Source organism: Pipistrellus kuhlii, unplaced genomic scaffold (genome assembly GCF_014108245.1).
Source record: "Pipistrellus kuhlii isolate mPipKuh1 unplaced genomic scaffold, mPipKuh1.p scaffold_m20_p_6, whole genome shotgun sequence".
Lineage (NCBI taxonomy): Eukaryota > Metazoa > Chordata > Mammalia > Chiroptera > Vespertilionidae > Pipistrellus > Pipistrellus kuhlii.
The window spans coordinates 31,680,875-31,704,789 of record NW_023425562.1 but is presented as its reverse complement, the minus strand read 5'-3'; the positions used below and the strand labels follow the sequence as shown (position 1 = coordinate 31,704,789).

The 23,915-nt window shown below is 41.6% G+C and overlaps 1 protein-coding gene across 12 annotated transcripts in view; it reads right to left on the bottom strand.

Moving 5' to 3' along the window:
- DLGAP1 (DLG associated protein 1) overlaps nt 1-23,915 on the bottom strand; it is a 572,027-nt gene that overhangs the window by 90,269 nt on the left and 457,843 nt on the right. The gene's annotated exons all lie outside the window — the stretch shown is intronic.

Sequence of the window (23,915 nt, the reverse complement as noted above, 5' to 3'; positions counted from 1 at the left end):
TAGTTATAGTATTATCAAATTAATAGTATTAATAAAAATTTCTTTGAAGCCATTTGTTATGCTTTAAATACAAACATTTTCAAGGAAGAAGGCTGGCTTAGTAGAGGCACAATTCATGGTGTTTAAGGACTTGAATTTTGTAGTCAAACTAAATAGGTACATATATCAACTGTACCTCTGACCAGCCATTTGACCTCGAAAAAAATCACTAAACTTTTTTGTATCTCAGTTTCCTCAACCATCAAAATAAGGATGTCTGAATGGTAACTATGAATGAGAGTCAAGAGCAGTCTTCTTTGTCCCTGGTTCTTTTTGAAGGGGTCCAGAAGGTGCCACTGTGGCATAAAATTATTTTGAGCTGATAGCATTTGAGAATAGGTTCCCCCACCCCCCAAACTCCCTTATCTTCCCAAAAGCAGAGCCTCACGAACAACTCAGTTGTTATAAATCCATTCCCCAGGATTTTCTGCAACAAGAGAAGATAGACTCTTATCATCAGAGAGAAAAAATGTCACTACATTGAAACAGACATTATCACAAAACTATTATATCTCTCATCTGTTTCCCTAAGGATCCATTTCTCTTTCCTAAAAGTCATTCATAAGTGCTTTTCTCTTCCTTCCCTGCCCCTATTAAGATGGCACATGAGCCTCAAGTTCTAACTGCCTCCTTGAGTCATATTTTTCTGTGAATTCAGAAATGTACATACTAAATAAACATCTGTCTTCTCTTACTAACATGTCTTTTTATTTTATTCTATTTTTAAAAAAATATATCTTACTGATATTTTACAGAGAGGAAGGGAGAAGGATAGAGAGCCAGAAACATCGATGAGAGAGGAACATCGATTCAGCTGCCTCCTGCGCACTCCCTACTGGGGATGTGCCGGCAACTAAAGTACATGCCCTTGACCGGAATCAAACCCAGGACCCTTCAGTCTGCACGCCAACACTCTATCCATTGAGCCAAACTGGTTAGGGCCTAACATATCTTTTGACAGGTTAATTTACAGGCCCCCAATGAAAAAACATAAGAGGGTAGAGGAAAAAAGGTTTTCCTCCCCAACATGGCTCTCTACGGCTTTGGACTCCATGATGCTAAATCTCTTCTCAGTCCTCAGAACTAGCTTGACACCTTGCATCAAGATATCCTCAGTTTAAGAAAACTTAAGAAAATAGTTGAGAGATATCACCGTTTTGTGACAATGTCTATTTAAATGTGGTGACATTTCTTCTCTCTGGTGATAAGAGTCTATCTTCGCTGGTTGCAGAAACTCCTGGGGAAAAAACTCAAATGGCAAATTTACGCCCACCATAAATCAGAAATAAAATGCCCCATATTCGATGTATTAATATTTGTAGAACATCTTTGAACATTGGTTGACAAATAGAAGTGCTAGATAAATGCTTGTTAAATAAAAAAAAATAAATCTTCACTATATTGCACAATCCCAATTTTTAAGACAAAATGATTCAGACTGGTTTTAGAGTTTCAAGCCTCCTAGATATTTTTCTTATTTGGCACCCCATCTTTATAATCTTGCATATATGATGATGTAAGAAGTGAATGCTATTAAAAAAGAGACATCTCTTTACTGTTGGAAAAATACAATCAAAGTGAAATGATTTGAACTAACTTCTGCCTTACAATTTTTGTTTAAATTGATTTTTAGAGAGGGAGGAAGGGAGGGAGAAAGAGAAACATTGATGTGAGAGCGGAACTTCAATCAGTTGCCTCCTGCATGTCCCCATTGGGTATGGAGCCTGCAACTTTCTGGTGCCCTAGAGGATGCCCAACCCACGGAGCCACACAGCCACGGCAACTTCTGCCTTTTGAAGTGTAACCGGGAATGGCATTTTTAGGTGTGTACAAAGCCACGTTCAGACATACAACATGGAATGGGTGGGTGACTTGAGAGATAAATGGTGGTAATAACCACTAACAATGGTGCAAAATGATGCATCCTGCGGGAGTTTAGAAATATATGTTCTTTTTCAAGAAGAGATAAATCTTAGAAATGGGCCCTCTAAAGCAATTCAAAAGGTGTGTGACCATCAGTGAGCTACATGGGGCTTGGCAGAGCACACTTAGGCTTCCTGGGAATCCCAGGGCATTCCAAGCATACCTGGCACCTGATCACTTCCTGGGCAGCTATTTCTCCCCCCATCCCCTCGTTCTTCTTTGTTGGTGTCAGCTAAATTGTTACGTGAATGCAATATTCACGCTGCAGAAACAAATTCTTCTTAGAGGTTTTCATTTTAATTGGCAAATGAATTGCAAAAATATTGATTGTCATTTTCTAAGTCTAAATTGAAAAACGCAGGGGATGTTTTCTGCCAGTGCAATCAAGTATAACACTGTGTTATATTTTTGAGAAATTTCTAAGTGATTTCCATTTCAATGTCTCTAAATGTAAGTAGCAATTCTGATTATCCATGCTTGCATTAACCATATCCTGAAATTAATATTTGACAACTGTCAGGTAAGCAAAATGATTAATTTTTGGTCAATTTAACAATAACTTTTCCATAGCTAAGCACATTAACTTTATTTTAGTTTACTTTATTAAGACCACCTATGCATGATGACAGATGTTTACTAGGTTAATTTTGTTTATTATTTTGCAATACATACAAATAGCAAATCGTTAGGTCGTACACCTGACCCCGATATAGTGTTATATATCAAGTATACCTTAAAAAAAGAGCATCTGACCAGTTTAAACTGCTTGACCCTTGTTTGAAACCATTTAATAGCCTCCCATTACAAAACATACAAGATCCTTCTTCTGGCATACAACACGGGCTACCTGGGCCCCTTTTAGTACTTGTTTTAGCTTAGACCACTCCCCACCAACATCACCTCTACCTCATCCACCTTCTCCCCTCCACTGTTGCCATCACTAGCATTTCCACCAAGTCTGCCACTACTATCATCCCCACTCATTAGTATTTATTGATTTATTATTTTATTTTTAAAATATATTTTATTGATTTTTTTTTTTAACAGAGAGGAAGGGAGAAGGATAGAGAATTAGAAACATCGATGAGAGAGAAACATCGATCAGCTACCTCCTGCATACCCCTACTGGTGATGTGCCCATAACCAAGGTACATGCCCTTGATAGGAATTGAACAGGGCACCTCAGTCTGCAGGCCAACGCTCTATCTACTGAGCCAAACCTGTTTCGACTCATTAGTATTTATTGAGTACTGCCAAGTACCAGGCACTGAGTCAACTTTTTTTTTTTTTAAATATATTTTATTGATTTTTTACAGAGAGGAAGGGAGAGAGGTAGAGAGCTAGAAACGTCGATGAGAGAGAATCATCAACCAGCCGCCTCCCGCACACCTCCCACTGGGGATGTGCCCGCAACCAACGTACATGCCCTTGACCGGAATCGAACCCGGGACCCCCCAGTCCGCAGACCGACGCTCTACCACTGAGCCAAACCGGCTTCGGCATGATTCAACTTTTATATGCATGATCTCTTCATCTTTACACTCTGATTAAAGCACAGTGCATGGTCTAAAACTCACCTGTTGGAATCCTAATGCTAAAGTGATCGTCTTAGAAGGTGGGGCCGTTAGGGGGTGATCAGAGTACGAGGGCAGAGTCCTCATGAATGGGATTAGTGCCCTACAAAAGAGGCCGCAGAATACTCCCTTGCTCCTTCTGCCGTGTGAAGGTACATGTGAGGCTTTTTATAAACTGGGAAGCAGGGCCTCGCCAGACTTAGAACCTGACCATGTGGGCACTCTGATGTCCCACCTCCAGCCTCCAGAACTGTGAGAGATAAATGTCTGGTGTTCAGAGGCCACTCAGTCTCGGGTGTTTTGTTAGAGCAGGCAGGACAGACTCAGACAATGATAGAACCGAGGCCCAGAGAGATAGTTACATCCTGTGATTACGTAGGTCCAGGTAGAAGAGTTTGGATTATAATTTGGGGCTCTCTGGTCTTAGAATCTGAGTTCTTCATCTCCAGGCAAAATGTCTCCTATGTTTCAAATTCCAAGCATTTTACTTCTTTTTGTAGCTCTTCTTACAGTGCATTTCACATGGTTAGAAGGCAGTAAATGTTGAAATTCAATACTAGTTGAAATTCAATATCAGTAGTCCAGCTCTGTTTGGGTGGCTCAGTTGGTCGGAGTGCTGTCCCATACACCAAAAAAGGCTGAGGGTTCAATTTCTGGTCAGAGCACATACCCAGATTTCAGTTTGATCCCTGGTGGGGGTGCCTCTGAAAGGGAACTGATTGGTGTTTCTCTCTCACATCCATGTTTCCTCTCTCTCTCTCTCTCTCTCTCTCTCTCTCTCAAATCAATAAACATATCCTCCACCAAGGATAAAAATAAATAAATCAGTAGCTCAATTAGCATCCAGTTTGCTTACCAAGTGTGTGTTTTAATGTAAAAAGGCACACCATACCATGAACAATTGGTTTTAATATTCCTCATAAAGTCTCCATTTTAAAAACCCAGTAACCAGGCTTTAATCTGTTTTGCTCCTCATATCAAATCCAAGATATTTTATTTTTGGTTTTCAATGATAAGGCAAAGGGCAAGGGTAATCTCAATTACCGTAGAAGGGAAGAGTGAAAGTAAGGAGGAGTTGGAAAATAATGAGTCCTGTATATGTAATGTAATGACCAGTGAATTGGACAAACTTATGCCAAAGGAGCCTAACACATTTTTGTTTTCACTTAGAACTCTTAGTGAGAAAATCTGTTGCAAAGAACAACTGTATCACTTGCCTTTGCTTGACTTTCCAAGCTGCAAGCCATGAACAGACAAACTCTGACATGAGGAAGGCAAATTTGCAGAGGCTTGGTCAGAATACTAGCATTCTACTGAAACTTGGGCTAATAAATCAGATCTTCCCTGTTCCTAATAGGATACTCCTGCTTAATTCACAGTTTATTGTTTTCTTCATCCTTATTTTCTTTGCTCACATCCATCCCTTTCAGGTATCTCAACCATTCCATCCATTTCCACCTCCAGGCCTATGAGAACCCTTTCTAATGTGAGCAACTCCCTCCCTCCATAGTCCGCCTAAAGAAAACTGACTTTTCCTCGATAACCCTGTTGCCCTGAAGCCCTTGAAATTTGAGGCCTATTTAAAAAATAGCTTTATTGAAACCTAGCCTGAGGTTTTTATGGAGAAAAGGTTAGACTGGAAAGCCTCCAAATCTGTTGAGAAATTCCTTCCTTCCCATCTCTATTTGGGATGATCAATGGTGCATTTCAGTTCTAAAGGCCCAACTGAAAGCTAAAGTGAAATAGTAAGTGCATAGATGGCTAGAAATAAACAGAGCAGCAGCTTTCCCCATATGAGGAATTTCCCTGATAATGAGGATCAGACAAAGGACTATCATCACAGAGAGGAAATGAGGCATTAAGCAAATAATTAAGGAGTATTAAATCATCTCAGAGAATATTTGTATGACTGTAAAAGGCAAATTCTGTTAGCCATATTGCTGAGGAATGACAGTAAGAAAAAGTGAATGGCCGGTTCAGTGGTTGAGCATCAAACTATGAATCAGGAGTTCAGGGTTCGATTCCCTGTCAAGGCACATGCCCAGGTTATAGGCTCATCCCCAGGGTGGTGAGTGCAGGAGGCAGCTGATCAATGATTCTCTCGCATCATTGATGATTCTATTTCTTTCTTCCTCTCCCCTCCTCTCTGAAATATATATATATATATATATATATATATATATATATATATATATATATAAAAGAAAAAGTGAATGAAATAAAATTAGTATCTGGGAGGTGGGAGAGAGTATGGTATCATGGACTCTTACTAGGTGCATGCTTTTTTGGCAAATTATTTGTTCTTCAAGATTCTTAATTCTTTTCCTCAGTAAAATGGGGCAAATAATATTTCCCTCACTGGTGTGACACAGGATTAAATAAGGTCACAAATGCGAAGCATAGAGATGATTCTAAAACATGAATGGGCTCAATACTTGATGCCTATTGTTATTAGGAATAGCAATAAGGTGGTATTTGATCCAGCTGGTCAAATGAGTATGCTCTATTATTGATCTGAAAGATGATCCCTAGGAAAGGGAACAGCTTGTTAAAATATCATATATAAATAATACGATCGAGGAAGATGTTTTCATAATTTTCTTGAAAGTTGCTGATTCTCCACTTGCATTGCATGAATCAGTTTCTCTTTCTAATTATACATACCAGGAAGAGTAATTCACCCAAGATTCCATGATATGCTAGAGTAACTAATCATCACTGAGAAGTTAAAGAAGGAAAGACAATGGAGGCTGGTACATCCCCTTCAGGACAGTCAGAGGCCTTCTCTGAGAGAACCCTAGGCAGAGCCTGGGGAGAGAGTCTATCTCTTGAAAAGAAAAATTGCTGAGATTCAGATGAAATAGGGCAAAAAATAAAATAAAATCAGAGGCAATTGTTTTAGACACTTAAACTATAGCAGTACATATAAGAGCATCATTAGCTGGCAACATGGCAACCAATATTGTGAGAGAAGGCAGCATAGTTTGCTAAGTTATCTGATATAGTCAAGCAAGGATTTGCAGATAATGAAAAAATGTCTAAGGATTATTTTAAAAAAAAAAAGCTGTAAGCACAGAGTATTCCCATATTGGGTTTTTCTTTTGGTTGCAATAGTTTAACATTTGCCATTACTTAAAAAGCACCGTTTTTTGTTTTGTTTTTCTAAACATTGGAAATAAAATTCCTGAGCATTGTTAAGAAGCTCGCATAATCTGGTGGAAAATAGACACATTTTTCTCTCTCCTTGATGTAGTTATAACTTGACAAGAGTGTTCTTTTGTGAAATGGATTTAAGTGTGATGCATTATTAGGAAACAAAAGAGGAATATGAAAAAGAACACGGTGCATTTTTTTTTAGCACTCAGTGTCTCTCTAAGCACAAATACAAAAGTGCTACCCTTTAGATCCTCATTAAAAGAACACCATAAGCTTTGAAACCCAGGGGGGTCTTTACATCATGCACAATAATTGGTATTCAAGGCCCCTGCCAATATGAAATGGTGTAGTATCAAGGCTTACCAAGACAATGCTATGGGAGGGCTTTCTTGCAAACCTGACTATTGTGGTCGAGTGTGACTGGAATCCCTTACAGAGCAGTAAGAAAGCATGGAGGAAGGTCGTTTACACAACTATGATTTTGAGAACTATAGACACATTGTCCATAGTATTAGTAGCTTTATTTAAAGACTACATTGGTTGTGTTGGTGATAAATATTGCATATTTGTATTTAGTTCCCTTATGTCAATGTTCTGTTATATTAACGCCGTGGAGAGCAAATGAGGCTTTATATAAAACTGTTTCTTTCCTGCAATTTTTCTTTTGCTCTTTAGGCCTTGATCATGGAAACTGACTTCAATTGTCTGAGGAAGAGAAGAATTCCAGCCTACACCAAAGAAATCTTCGGTCAGGTTCCAATTAGCCTTTTAAAATCTATAAAGTAGGACACTTCCTACTACAACCCACCCTCGGAGAAAGAGTAGGAACATGGGCCCTCCTCATGGAACAGATGTTGGAGGCTTTGTAAGAGACAGAATAGTTGTCCTGACAAAGCTATTCTAGTCCTTACCCCTGGAGCCTGTAAATGTGATCTTATCTGGCAAAAGGGACTTTGTAGACGTGATTAAGCGTTTTAAAATGGGAAGATAATTCTGGATTACCTGTGTGGGCTCAGTATAATCTCATGGGTCCTTATATGTGAAAAGGGGATGGAGGAGAGTCAGAGTCAGAGAGTCAGAGTCAGAGTCAGCCAGAGAGAGAAAGACTTGACCAGCCATTGCTGGCTTTGAAGGTAAAGGAAGGAATCACAAGCAAAAGAATGTATGCAGCCTCTAAGAGCTGAAAAAGGCAAGGAATAGATCCTTCCCTAGAGCCTCTAGAAGGAAAGTAGTAGCTCTGACAACACGAGTGTAGCCTAGTGAGATCCATTTCATAATTCTAACCCCCCAGAACTTTAAGATAATAAATTTGTGTTGTTTTACTAGTAAGTCACCACGTTTGTGATAATTTCCTATAGCAGCAATAGGAAAGTGATACAGGCACTGTCTCTCACATCTTTGTATTCAGTACGTTCATGTACTTCAGCTGATAGGTGCCCAGTTAGAAGGATTTTCTGATTATATTACCTGGGTTTTCCTGAGTCAGCCTTCATAAAATGGAAAGATAGTTTTAAAAATTAAAAATAATATTACTAAGGTAAGCATATGTAAGCAACATAACAGAAAAGCTGACTTGCTTTGTTATATCCATTCATTAATCATTTTTATAGGTTAACATGATGATTTTGTCAAATCTTATAAGATAGTGGTCCCCAAATTTAGAATTATCAAAATTTGAATAATATTTACTCTTAAAGATGAGAACCAAACTCCAAATAGATAGTTTTGAAAATATTAACTAGTGATATGAAGTCACCACAATAGAAAAGTGCTTTTAGAAATACTGAAAGTATTGGAAGTGTTGCTCAGTGGTTGAGCATCAACCTATGGACCAGTAGCTTACAATTCAATTCCCAGTCAGTTCACATGCCCAGGTTTCAGGCTCAATCTCCAGTGTGGGGCGTGCAGAAAGCATACAATCATTAATTCCCTCTCATCATTAATGTTTCTATCTCTCTCTCCTCCCTTCTTCTCATGAAATCAATAAAAATACATTAAAAAAAATTAGTGACATTGTAAGACAGAATTATTTTCCCATCTAAAGTGTATATGGTTAGTGGTTATCAATTCTAAATTTATTGATTCACATGAAAAAATTTGTGTGTGAATCTCTGCCAAGAGATGCTCTTGGCAGACAAAAATACATAATCCCTATATTTGGACTGATAGCCAGCCATTTGCACTATGCTGCCAAACTGGTCATTAAAAACTTGAACTGCTTTCTTATACCTTACAGCAAGCAGCTGGAATGGGACATCTTTAAAATCAGAAATAAGAATGAGGTGCAAAGTAGAAACCCAACACTGTTAGGGAAGCAGAGAAAGCTATCCTCAAAAATGGAATGGAAAATCCTCGTCACTTAAAGGAAAGATCAATGTAATTATGAAAAGTCCCTTTTGCCAGATAAGATCACATTTACAGGCTCCAGGGGTAAAACAACACAAATTTAGTCCAAACAAACTAAAAATATTTAAAATACCTGTTTATGTAAGGCTACCACAGTATCTTAAAATAAACTTTAGAACGTTACTGTTGATAAATTTTGCATTTCTCCCTATAGTTTAAGGTATTATATTCTAGTATGTATAAAAAAAAAGAAAAAAGATAAAACAAGAAATGAAAATTTGTCCTACTTAAAGATTGCGGAGGGCTAATAAGCTAAGGAATGGGTTAAGGGGTAATGTGGGATGGTTTGGAAACATGTGGCAGTGTCTGCACTCCCAATTCCTTCCCCTGTGGATTCTTTACATATTTTCACAAACCTCATGAATACAGGAGACTGTGGCTTCTTTCATCCAGCTTCCTTTCTGGCCTCCAGAACCCTCAAAGGAAGTATTTATGAAAAACAGATTTGATAATGAAAATGCTGCCATTTAGAACCCAGGAATTAGCTCATTTATACCCAGCACACTTTTAGCAGGCCCTCACTTTGTCCTGGTTTTATGTGTTCCCTAACATATATATATATATATATATATATATATATATATATATATATATATATATATATATATTTATATCTCAGATACATGCTTATATCTGTCTCTCAATAAATGCTTACTATTAAAAAGAATCTTTGAAGATTCTTTGTATTATTATTGTACTAGTGGCCCAGTGCATGAAATTCGTGCATGGTGGTGGTGGTGGTAGTGGTGGGGTTCCCTCAGCCCAGCCTGCACTCTCTTCAATTGGGACCCCTTGGTCCGATCTTAAACCGGCAGTCAGACATCCCTCTCACAATCTGGGACCACTGGCTCCTAGCCACTCACCTGCCTGATTGCCCCTAACCCCTCTGCCTGCCTGCCTGATTGCTCCCAACTGCCTCTGACTCAGCCCCCACCACCCTGGCTTTGTCTAGAAGGAAGTTGGATGTCCAGAAGATGGCTGGTTGACCTGGTCTAATTAGCATATTACCCTTTTATTAGTATACAAAGATTATATAGAATAGAATTGCTCATATAGGGGAGAAAAGCCTTTTTCAGCAGGAAGAGATGCTCTTGGCAGACAAAAATACATAATCCCTATATCTGGACTGATAGCCAGCCATTTGCACTATGCTGCCAAACTGGTCATTAAAAACTTGAACTGCTTTCTTATACCTTACACCAAGCAACTGTTGCCCTTAAAACCCATCCTCAGCCCCCACCTTAAGTTCTGCCTTCGTAGTTCACCCAGATTAGGTTCTGATTGGCCCATTTCTATGCCAGTCAGTGTCAGAAGCTCCACCTCCTAGGCAGCCATTGGTTCCTCACACTTCACCCAGATTTGGTTCTGATTGGTCAGTTTCAATGCCAGTCAGTATCTCTAGGCCTATCTCCAGGCCTGATCAGAGAGGTGGGGCTGATCAGCAGCCCCTGCGGATGCTGGTGAGGTCCCGAGAGTAAGAGAGGCAAGGGCTGATTAACAGCTGCCACAGAGGCTGTGGATAAGACCCTGCTTCTTTCTCTGGGCCTCTCTCTGGGCCTGATCCGTAGCCCCCTCGTGCTGGGTTACTATGCCTGCAGCACTGACTGCAGGACTGACTTCCAGTGTTTGGTCATTTGTTTGGTCATTTTGGACGTTATGGACCCTGGCTCTTTATATATATAAAATATTGCATCTTTTTAAAAGCAGAATTATTGATTTCTAGCAGAATTTAAGTGCATTTATTTCCCTGCTCATGTTAAATGCTCCAAACTATTCCCCAACCTTAGACTATAATTGATATCCTCAAACGACAAACCTTTTCATCAAGTAGATCAACATAGAAACAAATCCAGCTGCCAAATAAGCTCTATTCTCCACTTGACCTTTAATGGATTTCAGAACTGTAATTTTAGATTTCCCATCTGCCAGGGTCAAGTTGCCCTCATTTTTGTGATACTCTGAATGTCTGAAAAATAATCTCTGTCCTTGTATATATTAGACAATATGTATCAGGTATCCTTTTTTAGTGGACATATCATTTCCCTCTTATAAACATCATCATGAAGAAGTGAAGGTAATTAACCATTTCAATGGGAAGCTGATAGATGTTAGGAATTGCTACCCACCTTAGCAAACCAAAATACAGGTGATGGATATAAAGATATAGTCTCCTGTATCTAGTATTTGCACCCATACTTATACACCCAAGTCCATGTAACATAATTGTTGTTCAAATTTTCTTAAATTGTAAGCCTTGGAAGACCAGTTCTGACAGACATAAAAATATATCTTGAGATAAAAGGTTTTTGTGATGAAAACAATTTGGAAAATTCTGGATCAATGAGAATTAAAGAGGTTGCTTTACTGAGGGTTTCTTAAGAGTCTTTAATATGGTAACAAAACTATGACTTCCTTAGAGGTTACATGTGAGATATACTCAATAGCATCTCAATATGTGAGATATCTTTAAAAAATTTTTTTTCCTCTAAAGTACTTTATTGCTGAAACCGGTTTGGCTCAGTGGATAGAGTGTTGGCCTGCGGACTGAAAGGTCCCAGGTTTGATTCTGGTCAAGGGCATGTACATTGGTTGCTGGCACATCCCCAGTAGGGGGTGTGCGAGAGGCAGCTGATCTATGTTTCTCTCTCATCGATGTTTCTAACTCTCTATCCCTCTCTCTCACTCTTCGTAAAAAAATCAATAAAAATATATTTAAAAAAAATAAAGTACCTTATTAAATCCTGGAATACAGTTTGAGAAATGCTGACAAGCCTCATCCACCCCTTATTTTTGTGAAATTCCTAAGCATTGCTAAGAATTTTTAAACTCTAGGATTTTTAGTGGTATCCTCAGGGCTGGGTCAGGATTTGAGTGTGCAGTACCAAGGAAGGAGATATTTACTTGGCTATCTTTAGCTCTTGTAAAAAACCTTTGGGAATTCCAAGATGATTTGGGGACCTTAGTCTTTAAAAACTTTTAAATATTGAATTTATTGGGGTGACATTGGTTAATAAAATTACATATGTTTCAAGTGTACAATTCTATAATACAACATCTGTATATTGTGTTGTGTGTCACCATCCAAAGCCAAGTCTCTTTCTGTCACCATTTATTTTCTCCTACTTGGGAACCTTGATTCTGAAGCACCATGGTCTTTAAGTGGCCTTGCATGGCCTGCTAGTCCCAGGATCTTGGAATGAAGTGACTGGAGTGCCCAGAGAAGGCGGATAGAAGTACAGTAGAAAAGAAGGAAGTTTTAAGAAGAAATGAGGACCTCTGCAGATCATAAATATTAATTATATATTCACTCTGAGATAAACAAGTCCTTGGAAAAACTGTTTATATCACTCATATCAGGAAAAACTCATTTCTAACAGAAAACAAATTAATTTATTCTGAATGAAAAATAGAACTTTCTGCCGGGACCGGTTTGGCTCAGTGGATAGAGTGTCGGCCTGCGGACTGAAAGGTCCCGGGTTCGATTCCAGGCAAGGGCATGTACCTTGGTTGCGGGCACATCCCCGGTGGAGGGTGTGCAAGAGGCAGCTGATCGATGATTCTCTCTCATCGATGTTTCTAACTCTCTATCCCTCTCTCTTCCTCTTTGTGAAAAATCAATAAAATATATTTTAAAAAAAGAAAAAGAAAAATAGAACTTTCTGAGAGGTCCTAAGCCAAACTATTCAGCACAGAAAGATATCTTTGTTTTTAATAAACACCATTTTTTTCTATAGTAGTATTTCTCAATGTGAGTTTTTAAAATTTATTTTTACTTTAAAAAAAGTCTAGAATGATCAATTGCCTCTGCTACATGTCCTAGTCTTAAATTTTATTTAGTTCAAGAAGTTGCTTTTACTTCTCCATTTAGACATAACCCAGTCTTCTTCAAGGGAGGATGAAGGGGAAGAGCGATAAGAGATCAACCAAAGGACTTATATGCATGCACATAAACATAACTAATGGACAATAGGGGAGTGAGGGCCTGTACTTGGGGGGCGGGGGGAGAGTGGCCAGGGAGAGGTCAATGGGGGTGAGGGGAAGGAGGAGACATGTAATACTTTCAATAATAAAGAATTTAAATTTTTTTAAAAAGAAAAAAAAAAGAAGAAATGAGGAAAGGCAGTAATTGATCTTTTGGTTTCCTCGTTCTTCTTCAACTGTTGATTTCCCTGTAATGTCTACTCTATTTTAGTTTTCATATAATTTTTTCCCCTTCAAGTTTTCTAATTTATTAGGTTTTTGATCACCAACAACAGAATTAGGCTCTACATCTATGCTACTATTCACTGAGACCAAGACTTATGGTTTAGATTACTGAGGGCGGCTGGCTTCTAATACTGTGAGGGAGAAGCAAACATAACGTAGGAAATAAGGCGGTACTGCATGCCACACAAAACAGGATGTGGTGTGGATCAAAGGTGCATATGAGGGTCTGGTTTAATAAAAAACCTCAAAAGCACCCACATACAGACCATCCCTGATAAAGGAAGCTTCCTTTTATATGTGGGACAGATGATTTCCACAGTTAATAGGTTAATTTAAAAAACATGTGTCAGATGATCAAAAATTACTCAGAAAGGTTAAATTAACTTGAGTATGGCTTTGAGCAAGTCAACTTTAAAAGAAATGTTTAAGTGTGTTAGCCTGTATTTACATTTACTACTATGACAACATGAGATTAGCCTAAACAATTCCATAATTACACCATACAATAATATTTTTAAAGGGTTGATGAATTAATTTAATATCACACACAAGGAAAGGTGAAAATCCTGAAAATGACAAAATAATGGTCTATATTTTTCTCTCTATTTGCTCAAGTCATTTTTTTTTTTAAAGTTCATCTTATACATTAAGAGGCTATCCTTAGGAACAATGTGAGAAACTTACTGATTGTTGAACACATCATCAAAATAACATCAAGGGAAACAAATTTCTGGCTGCTTAATAGGCTGCCTCTGGGAATGTAATTTAGTTCAAGATCCAAGGTTAAGTGTTTCTTACCAGAGGGAGAAGTAATCATTTCCATTACATGTATTTTTTTGAGTATTGTTGCCGGTAATACAAAATAAAACGGACCCACTTCCCCTCACCTCCCGAGAAAACGTTGTACATAGACATCAAAAGCACAAAATGAGAATCAGTTATAACGTTCTCATGGTCTTCGGCGTTCAAATGCAGGTTTATCTTTTTAGTTAGCAGATTATTCCTTTGCCAGGCATCAGAGTCTCATATCTATGGCCTCCCTCACTCCATTAGCTCTCCAAGGTCTCTCGGTACCTTTCCCCATTTATTTACACTGGCAGCGGTTCAGGCCCTGGAAAGGCAGCCCCTTTTCTATACGCGAAGGCCAGAGGATCAAGGCTGTCCGAGACCTGCAGAAGGCAGCTGTGTGCCAACTATTCAGCACTTAACGCTATAAAGTGCCCCCCTGTTACTGAGCTCTCCTGTTACACGTGTGAAGAGATGAACATGAGCTCTGAATTACTGTCAGCAACCAACCTTCTTTATTAACTTTTCTCATTCATTAGGAAATCAAGAAGCTGTGTCCCTGGAAATTCAACCGGATTAGCGAAGTTCCCAGAACGAGGCAGGCCTGCTGATGGTGCAGCTTGGATCTAGGTCACTGATTCTGAACGTCCTCGTGTTCGCGAGGGCCGGGCAGCATGGCGTGGTGAAGCCAGCCCGCAGATCACATTCAAGATCTTCAGCTCTTCGCTTAAGGCAGAGGTTCTCAACCTTTCTGACACGGCCTTGTCCCTTTATTACAGTTCCTCATGTTGTGGTGACCCCCAACCATGAAATTATTTTTGTTGCTACTTCATAACTGTTTCTACTTCATAACTGTTGCTACTTTGCTGCCATAGAGCCTAAGACCATAGGAAAACACAGATATTTACCCTACGATTCATTAGCGGTAGCAAAATTAGTTATGAAGTAGCAACGAAAATAATTGAATGGTTGGGGGTCACCACAACATGAGGAACTGTATTAAAGGGTCGCAGCATTAGAAAGGTTGAGAGCCACTGGCTTAAGGCATTCTGGGTTTCTCATTATATTTCTTTGCATTGGCCATGCCTAGGAGCAAACACGAGGCACACTATCTTTTCCAGCACTTGATTTTTCTCTTTCCTACATACTAGTCTGCAATTCTGAATGTTGAATAAATTCAAACTACTTAGATATACTGTGCACAGGCAGAAACCTGTCCGAAAACCCATTTTAATACGAAGGTAGTCACTGCATAGCTGTAGATCATCAGATTAGCGGTGTGGCTTCTTGCCGAGTAAGATAAGATAAAAGAGAAAAGCAAAAGTCAGATAGGCAGGGTAACTGACTCAGCGCAAGTTGGTATGCGATTACATTCAGGTCATGACTCCTCTGTGTTTTCACAGCCCAAGTCAGCGCGTCCCGATCAATTCAAAGGGGTGTGTTTTCCTCCATTGAAAACGTGTTTATCTGAAAAGGACGGAGAGAATGCACATTGGGCGAGGAGGCTGCTGGGACGTATTTCATCTTTGCATCTCCGCTTCTCAAGGTGTGCTGCTTGCTTCAGTGGCAGAGGCAAGCTGATGGCCTTTTCGGTGTACAAACTGCCTGTGCTTATCAGAGGAGCAAAATATGATGCGAAGCGGGGAGAAATAACCAACTTGGCCTCACGCATCTCCAGGGTGAAGGCATTTTTCATCCTGTAACGTCAGTGTGCGCTGCTGTGGTTAATGATAGGAAGGCCTGACAGGGCCCTGTGTTGGGCCTTCCTGTAGCAATCATGCCCTCCCCCAAATCGGGGAGGACTCTGGTTTCTAAAGAATGTGCGCATCATAATATGGGTTTAGATAGGGGTGTCGAACTCAATCAGAGAAGGGGCCAAAATCTAAAATCCAGCCTAAATCGCGGGCCGAATGGTTTACTGAACAGTCATAAACTGTCATTGTGTTGGAAACGCAGCGGAGTGCAGTGATGACAGTGCGGTGCGGGCCACATTGCAAGGCCTGGCGGGACGGATTTGGCCCGCGGGCCTTGTGTTTGACACATGTGGTTTAGGAGGATGAGAATGCTGCAAAGTCAAAGGAAATGGCAGAGCAAGGGGGAAGGGGGATTCCCAGCACTTGATGAATTCTTTGCCAGCTGGTGACCTGGGGACACTGAGGTTGTCACCTCTCCTATTTCCTGTAGGATGGCAATAGAACAGTTCCCGAGAGGCACGGTGGTCCGCTAGGTGGGCCCTGGCAGGGAAGGGGCCTTCTGGGCAGCGTTGCTCTGGAGAGACTGGGCCTCTCCTGAACTCCCTCCTGGACTGGAGAACCGGGGGGTGAGGCAGGCTCTAGGGTCCTCTATGTTCCATCCGAGGAGCAATTGGTCTCAACAAGGTTGCTGGTGTCTGAGCAAACTGTGCAGCTGGAAAGATACACCTGCTAGGTTAGAAACAGGAAATAGCTGAAGAGCTAGGGAAGCCCGTTCCCGCCTTGAGGGGACGGAGAGGCAAGAGAACGGTAAGCAAACAGGGTGAGAAGACAGAGGATAGGGAACCAAGTCCTAGAAAAGAAAACAAGATGGGAATCTCTGGTCATAGAAGTAGAGAGGAGACGTGTTTGCCAGGATGGAAGAAAGCGAGAGCCGTTTGGGTGTTCTAAATTCCTTGAAGCCAGGATCAACCCAGGGCTCATGAAGATGTGGAGCCCACTGGTGTGGGCTGGTCACAGACGTTCAGGGAAAGGAAGGATTAGGAAAGACGACAGGGATCTAGGCACATTAGAGAAATCCTTTATTCCAGATTTCAGAATCTTTCCAGTGGTGTGAAGGCCGTGCCTCCCCAGCAATGGCTGGTCCTCAGGATGGAAGTGTGGAGCTGCCCTGGCAGGAATCAGAACGGTCAGTGAGAGACCCGTTCACATGTTTGGAGTTTTTTCCCATTTCCTTTACATGGGACTGGGCAGCTATATGTTTATAGGTTGGAGAAACTGACAAGAAGGGCAGCAATCGTGATAAATATTATATGGGACAAATACATGAGACTGGTAACGAACTAGACAGAGAAGAAAAGAATAGGAGAGGAACTGCTTTACGTGAGGAAAGATTGTGGTTCTGATTTCCAGTGAAGAGATGGGAATGTGAGGAAGGCCTCTATTCAGAGAGCGAGTGGCCGTTTTTTCCTTTGTTTCCTTTTATTATAGAAGATGGAGGGATGTTCAGAAGTTCCCTAGACAATGAGAAAGTCCCTGTTTTCTGGAAACTGTTTGCATGGTGACAACTTCACGGAATGCATTTCAGCGGGTTTTCCTGATTCCCAGTGACCACGCGAGGGCGGCCGCCAGAGGGAGCCCTCGCCCGCCAGCTTGCACACAACAACCCCTGGGGTTTCCCGCGCCCCGCATCACACACCTTCCTCCGCACGCTGAACCTCTCATCTCACAGTCCCCAGAGCAGCAGACATGGCTATACCTGGGCAATCATACCACCGGGAACATCGAGATTTCTTTGTAAAGCCCTAACCCTCCGGAACAGATGCTTTAAGAAGTGTACAAACAGGACTGCAGCGACAGCAGTTAGGGTGATGGCAGCGGAGCCACACCGCACTGGGGAGGAGAAAGCCCAGCGGAGAGCCCTCCCTCAGGGCCGGGGCTGCACGCGAGGGACCAGGGGTTGGAGAGATGCCCTTTGCACAACGTGGCTCCGTTTGGTGGGGAGGAGGCACTCTGGTTCCCTCACTGAAATGGAACGTCATGGCTAAGGGAGAAATGGTAATTTTGAAGGGCCCTTGCTAGGTATTCTTTCAGTTCTTCTCCAAATAACTTCGAAGTAAAATCTCTGAGCACACAGTGATTCAGGGCTCTCTGCTTCCCAGCTCCCCAGCCCCGTGGCCATTGAGTCCTAGGTGTCTGGCCTAGAAGGAAGGACTTTTCTTTTTTAGATGTATATTTTCATTGATTTCAGAGAGGAGGGGAGAGGAAGAGAGAGGTAGACACATCAGTGAGAGAGAGGAGGGAGAATCACTGATTAGCTGCCTCTTACACTGTCCCACACTGGGGATTGAGGCCACAACCCGGGTATGCGCTCTGACTGGGAATCCAAGGAGACTTCCTGGTTCAGAGGTCCACCCTCAGCCTCTGAGCCTCACCAGCTAGGCCAGAGGGAAGCACTTGTAATTTCAGCTTTAGCTCCTTGTTACTGAGCTGATGTCATGGAGATTGGCTGGAATACATGCAGTTAGATGAAGAAAGAACACTCCTAGGATTTATTAATATTAGTATCTACTGTCTTTGGGGTATTTTTGATAGGAGTCTTGTGTAAAGAGAAAAGACATAATTACATAGAAAAGCAAACAAGGGGAAAGTTAGCATTTATTACACTATTTTGGTGTCCAGAATTAGGGAATAAAGGACAGTGGGGATCTTTAAGGAATTTTTTCTGTAGCTTAGTTCACAAAATGCAATGTGGGAATAGGTTTAATAGACAGAAATAAGAAATTCAGGTTCGTATTGCAAAGAAATTGGTAAGTTATTTTAATTTTTTGAGCCACACAGATTTTGTGCATGACAACTTCAGCGAACCATCTGCAAGGCTATCTGAAAGACATCTAAAATAAATGAAGGGGTTATTTCAGTTTACTTTTTGGAAAAAAAATTAAACTTTCTAGACTACTCAGAAAACTTTGGGAATGATGGGAAATGCAATTTTGTTTTGCTCTGTACACCTCCTGGTCAACCAGTATTGTACTGTGTACTACTGCAGCTGGAATGAGTTATTTGTGTTTACCTCTTCTAGATGCATTACACTTCAGCAGTCACAGTGTAATTCTCCATAAGATGCTGCTCTGCCTGAGCCATCAGCAGAGGAGCAGTAGGACCCAGCTTAATCTAGGGCCCTGGACTTAAACACAGTGTCCGACGTACAATGCCATTGCAACAGGATGATCATCTCTCACAGTGACAGTTACTAATGATGTTGTTTTCAATCTACAGGATGTTGGCACCACTCAGTTTGGAAATGGAGGGAGGAGAAAGACATTTTATTATGAAATATAAGAGAAGACTTGAATTTAGAAAGGGAGAACTGAGTGTCACCAGGTATTATAGATGAAATTGTGAGTTAGCTCTGTGGGAACAAAATGGAGAAACAGGATGCTAAAAACCTGATTAATTAGTAAGCCAAGATCTTGAAATTATTTGCTTATATCTTATTTATACATGTGAGTCCATCTATCTACACTGATAAAAGAGTAACATACTAATTGACCATACCTTCATGATGCCCACCAGCCAATCAAGAGTTCGTATGCAAATGAAGCCAATGAAGATGGCAGGTTAATTTGCATAGGCAGGCCCGAGCGGCCAGGGGCGGGGTGGGATGCAGGTGTTCTGCACCACCCCAGCCTCTCTGGGCCCGTGGGCAGCTTGGAAGGCAGAAAGGCAGCTCCGGCCAGAGTGAAGGAAGTGCCAGCAGCCAGGGGAAGGAAGGCCCATTCTTGCATTAATCTTCGTGCATCAGGCTTCTAGTTTTAATATAATCTGTATCTTAATATTTCATGACTCCAAGTTCTCTCCCTATTACTGTGTGTCAGTTTGAGCAAAAGCAAGTAGATTGACTGGCATGCAGGTGCTACCCTTGGGAGAATGCTTCCTTATTTGCTTTGGTGGAGGCAGAAGGCATGGGTCTAGATATTCTCATGCCCTTGTGACGAGGCACTGTAATCACTGACATATTTGCCTACATCGGTTGTCGTATTTCTGGGAGGGTGGGAATCATATTTTCTGTGAGGGCAAGGACTACAGCTGTCTGATTGAAAGGAGCTCCTTCGGTCGCATTAAAGAGACACAGGAGTAAAATCCTTCAAAGCATTCAATGTTGGAGTCTCTGGGAGACATAGTGGTTAGAGCAGAGGACCCTTGTGGAGTGAGCTTCCAGGGCAGCAAGCTCTTGAAATTCTGAATGACACTGTTCCACGTGTGAGAAAAGGGTAGAAATACCTTACACAACGCATTCCTTACACACATCCTACATCAAGGCAAGGCCTTTATTGTCAGAGTTGCTAACTCACCAATTGGAAGCCTGGACGGTGGGTGTGGTGTTCCCCCATTTTGCCTGAGTAGTGTTGGGGGTGGGTGAGTCATGGCTTATTATACCAGTGCCCAGGATGCCATCTCACTGTCAAGGCCCTGCAATGGGCACTGTGAGGTCCCTCCCTGCCCCAGTCCCCCCTCTCCAGGCGCACATTCAGAGAGGGCAGAGGACAAGGGGACCTGCTTGGGCATCTGGGCTTAGATGGCTTTCAATTTTGCCACCTGCTCTCCAACAAGAATCGAAAAGTTTGAGTAAATGTAATCAGAAGTGATCTAAAGCTTGTAAAAAGCGATGAAACAAAGTAATACAAAAGAGGACTTAAATGAACTTTCCAGGGAGAAAAAAGTCTCAAGAGCACAACTCAGATACGACATTTTAAAGCTTCTCTCTCTCTGGTTCTCATCAGGTGGAAGGAAGCGAGGAGAGAGAAACCAGGTTTCTGTAGGTAGAGTAACGGGATTCCTGTCTTTGAGATGCCTTAAACCTCCTATCACCTGGTTGGATTCACTCTCCCAAGAGAATGGGACACAGAAACTGTACCAAGTCTATTTGCTTAGTTAATTTATTCAAAAAATATCTATGAAGCACTTATTATATGCCAGGCATTGGGTGTACAATGATGGGAAAAGAAACAGTACCTTTCTTTCAAGGTGCTCATGGAGATATCTATTTACAAACGATGGTAAGCGTGATAAAAGAAGACAACGTACAGGTAAACTCAAATCCCAGTCCAGCCCAAATGACATTAGAAAACAGCAGTGCAACCTAACATGGACACCTTCGTTCCCTCTGTGCTGATCCACCCAGCCTCCAGCTCTTTGTGGCAGACACCCCTCTAGAAGTCCTCCTAAGATTCTGATAGGGCAATTTAAGAATTGGCCTAGATGGTTTGTCTCAATAGATAGAATTTCAGCCTGTGGACTGAAGGGTCTTGGGTTCAATTCCAGTCAAGAGCAGGTACCTTGGTTGCAGGCTTGATCCCGGCCCTGATCAGGGCAGATGTAGGAGACAACCAATTGATGTGTCCCTCTCACATGGATGTTTCTCCCTCTCGGTCTTTCCCCCTCCTTTCCGCTACCTCTTAAATTCAATGGAAAAATATCCTTGGGTGAGGATTAATAAACGACCAAAAAGAATCCTTCACCGTGCACAAATAAATCAACAGCAGTACGGAGCCAGCTCCTTTGATCTGATAAGCTCCATTTGGGTGTAAGCTGAACTGTTAGCACTTTTTGCGTTGGAACTGAGTTCCCAACAAGATGCCAGTAGAGTTGAAAGTAATTGCACATGTCAGCTGGATACAAGTCCTGTAGTCGTTTAGGAAGACAGATTACACCAGGGTTTTCAGCCTCTTTTCAGTCTGCAGAGAACATGCACATTTGTGGTGACTGAGTCCTAGAGCATTCTGCCCTGGAAAAACAGTGCAAAAGTTGAGAATTTAGCAAATGATGTCAGAGTAAAAAGTGTTGGTTTGCATGCTAGACTACAAGCGCCTCCAGGCGGAATGATTTCTTATCATGTTGGTGCTCCTAGACTTGAACTCTGGTTTGGCACGGAGAAGTGTTCAGTGTTGGCTGGCTGGCTGGATTAGATAATATTAGTCATTCCTTTTTTCTCTTCCCTCCCACCACCGACATGCTTTGCTAACACAGAAATCGGAACTAGGGGGTATGTTTCCCTGCCTTTGGGAGTCAAGGGGACCCTTCTAGGATAGGCCCACGTCTGGTTTCCGCTATGGATTGGAACACAAACCAAAGCGCAGGTCCACTGATGGTGAATCCTGGTTATACCTTAAAAAAAGAATATAAATGAAGCCACTTTAAAATGAAGTCGGAGCTGTCATTTCAGAAGAACTTCCTTGCATATCTTAGTCTTCAAACCTTGGAAATGTTAAAATAGGGCAAAAGAACCTTCAGACTGGGCCTAAAGCAACACTGCCTCTCCAACAACTGTTTGCAGAGATAAAAAGAAAGCAGATATTTGACTACCAGACCAATGACTACTGGGCTAAAGATTAAAAATATTGTTTAGAGTTAGCATCACTATGTTGGCTTATCTGCCCCTATAGAAATGCCTTCCTTTTATTGATATAATTGCTCCCCTCCCCTTTCTCATGAATACCCTCGCTTCACCTCCTAATTGGAACACTGTTTGGGTTTCCTCCTGAATCAGTGCTTCTCGAATAACTTTTCTTTGGATCCCAAATAAATGCTTGTTGCCTTTCACTTTTATTTTTATTTTTGGGTTAACACCCATCAACCATGAGAGGCAGCACAGATAACGTTTAAAATAGAGAACTAAAATGTTCTGTAGTAGAGATACTGATTCTTCTTCTTTTTCTTTTTAACATTTATATTTCAGTGCCAATGAGTTGGCTTTTTTTGTTTTGTTTTGTTTGTTTAAATTTCTTTATTGATTGAAGTAACACATGATTCTTCTTGCGTGGCTGAGTTTAGGATAGACAGCTTGGGACATGGATGCATTTATGCTTCTCCGTGCAATGGGCTCTCTCCCAAAATACCCTGAAGTCCTTCGTTTTATACCAGGAGAGACTAACCACCATAAACCAAGACCTTTTCCAACTCCGTCTGACCGACTCCGACCAAGAGAAGGTGTGTGTGGGGAAGGTGATTTGAAGGGTTCGAGGTTCATGCTTCCTTTTGGAAAACTGAACACTCTCACCTGCCCCTATAGATTGTGGGGGGTGCCCCACTTCACTCCCGCCCTTTCACTTCCCACCCCTAACCCAGACCCTGCAGTGGCACACGAGGTTTTGTTTTGTTTGTTTTCTGTGTCAGAAGGAGGGACAGTGAAAAGGACGGCAGTCTATGTCTGATGGCCTTCACATTGTCCCCAGATAAGCGCCCACGAGAGTCAGTACCATTAACTGTGGGGAGAAGAGCGCAGCTTTCTTTCCCATGTTCATTCCACAGATATTTTTAAGGCAGCTGCTGTAGATGGAGCTTTTCAAAGAGCTGGAACAGTAAGTGTCATGAAGGAAAAGAAAGCAGAGCAAGGGACAGAGGGGTGACACAGGGTGGCACCAGTGGCTGTGAGATAGTGCCAGGAAGAACAAGGACCCTGGGGTGGGGGAGTGAAGAGGATTCCAAGGATGGGCAGCAGCAGCGCTGGAACCTGAGGTTGGAACACACCCTTGCTGGGGTACAGAAGGCCAGAGCTCCCCATCCCATTGCCCGAGGTGCCCGGGTGAGCAGTTAATGGTTATAGGTGTCCTGCGAAGGCCGAGGGCAGAATCTGGGCAGCTGCGATGGGATAAAGCTGGGAAGCACTGTGGGTGAGGGGGGACAAGAAGGCCGTGTGCCTGGAACAGAAAAGTCCAAAAGAATAACTGGAGAGGTCTGAAAGGCAGCATGGACCATGCTGGGCCACGCCCGGGTGGTAATTATTTGAAAGGAAGTGGAAAAGCAGTAAGCACATCACAGACTGTTCCAGGCACTGAAATCTGATAAGAACCTGATAACTGGAGATGATAAAAGCTACAGCCTGATGCCTCACATAATGGCTCTAGTGATCAATTCTTTTATCATTAAAGTGAATCAGATCATATTGCCATGAATTACAAAAGCCAGGTTAAAGGATAGCCCGGTGAATTGGCCTGTTTGTAAATAGAACGTTAAGCCCCATCGGTCTACTGGGACAAGAATGAAATGTAAGACAAAATATACAAATAGTTACCCACGTGAGACCAACCACCTGAAAAGTGGTTCAGATATCCCACAGACAATCAGCCACATT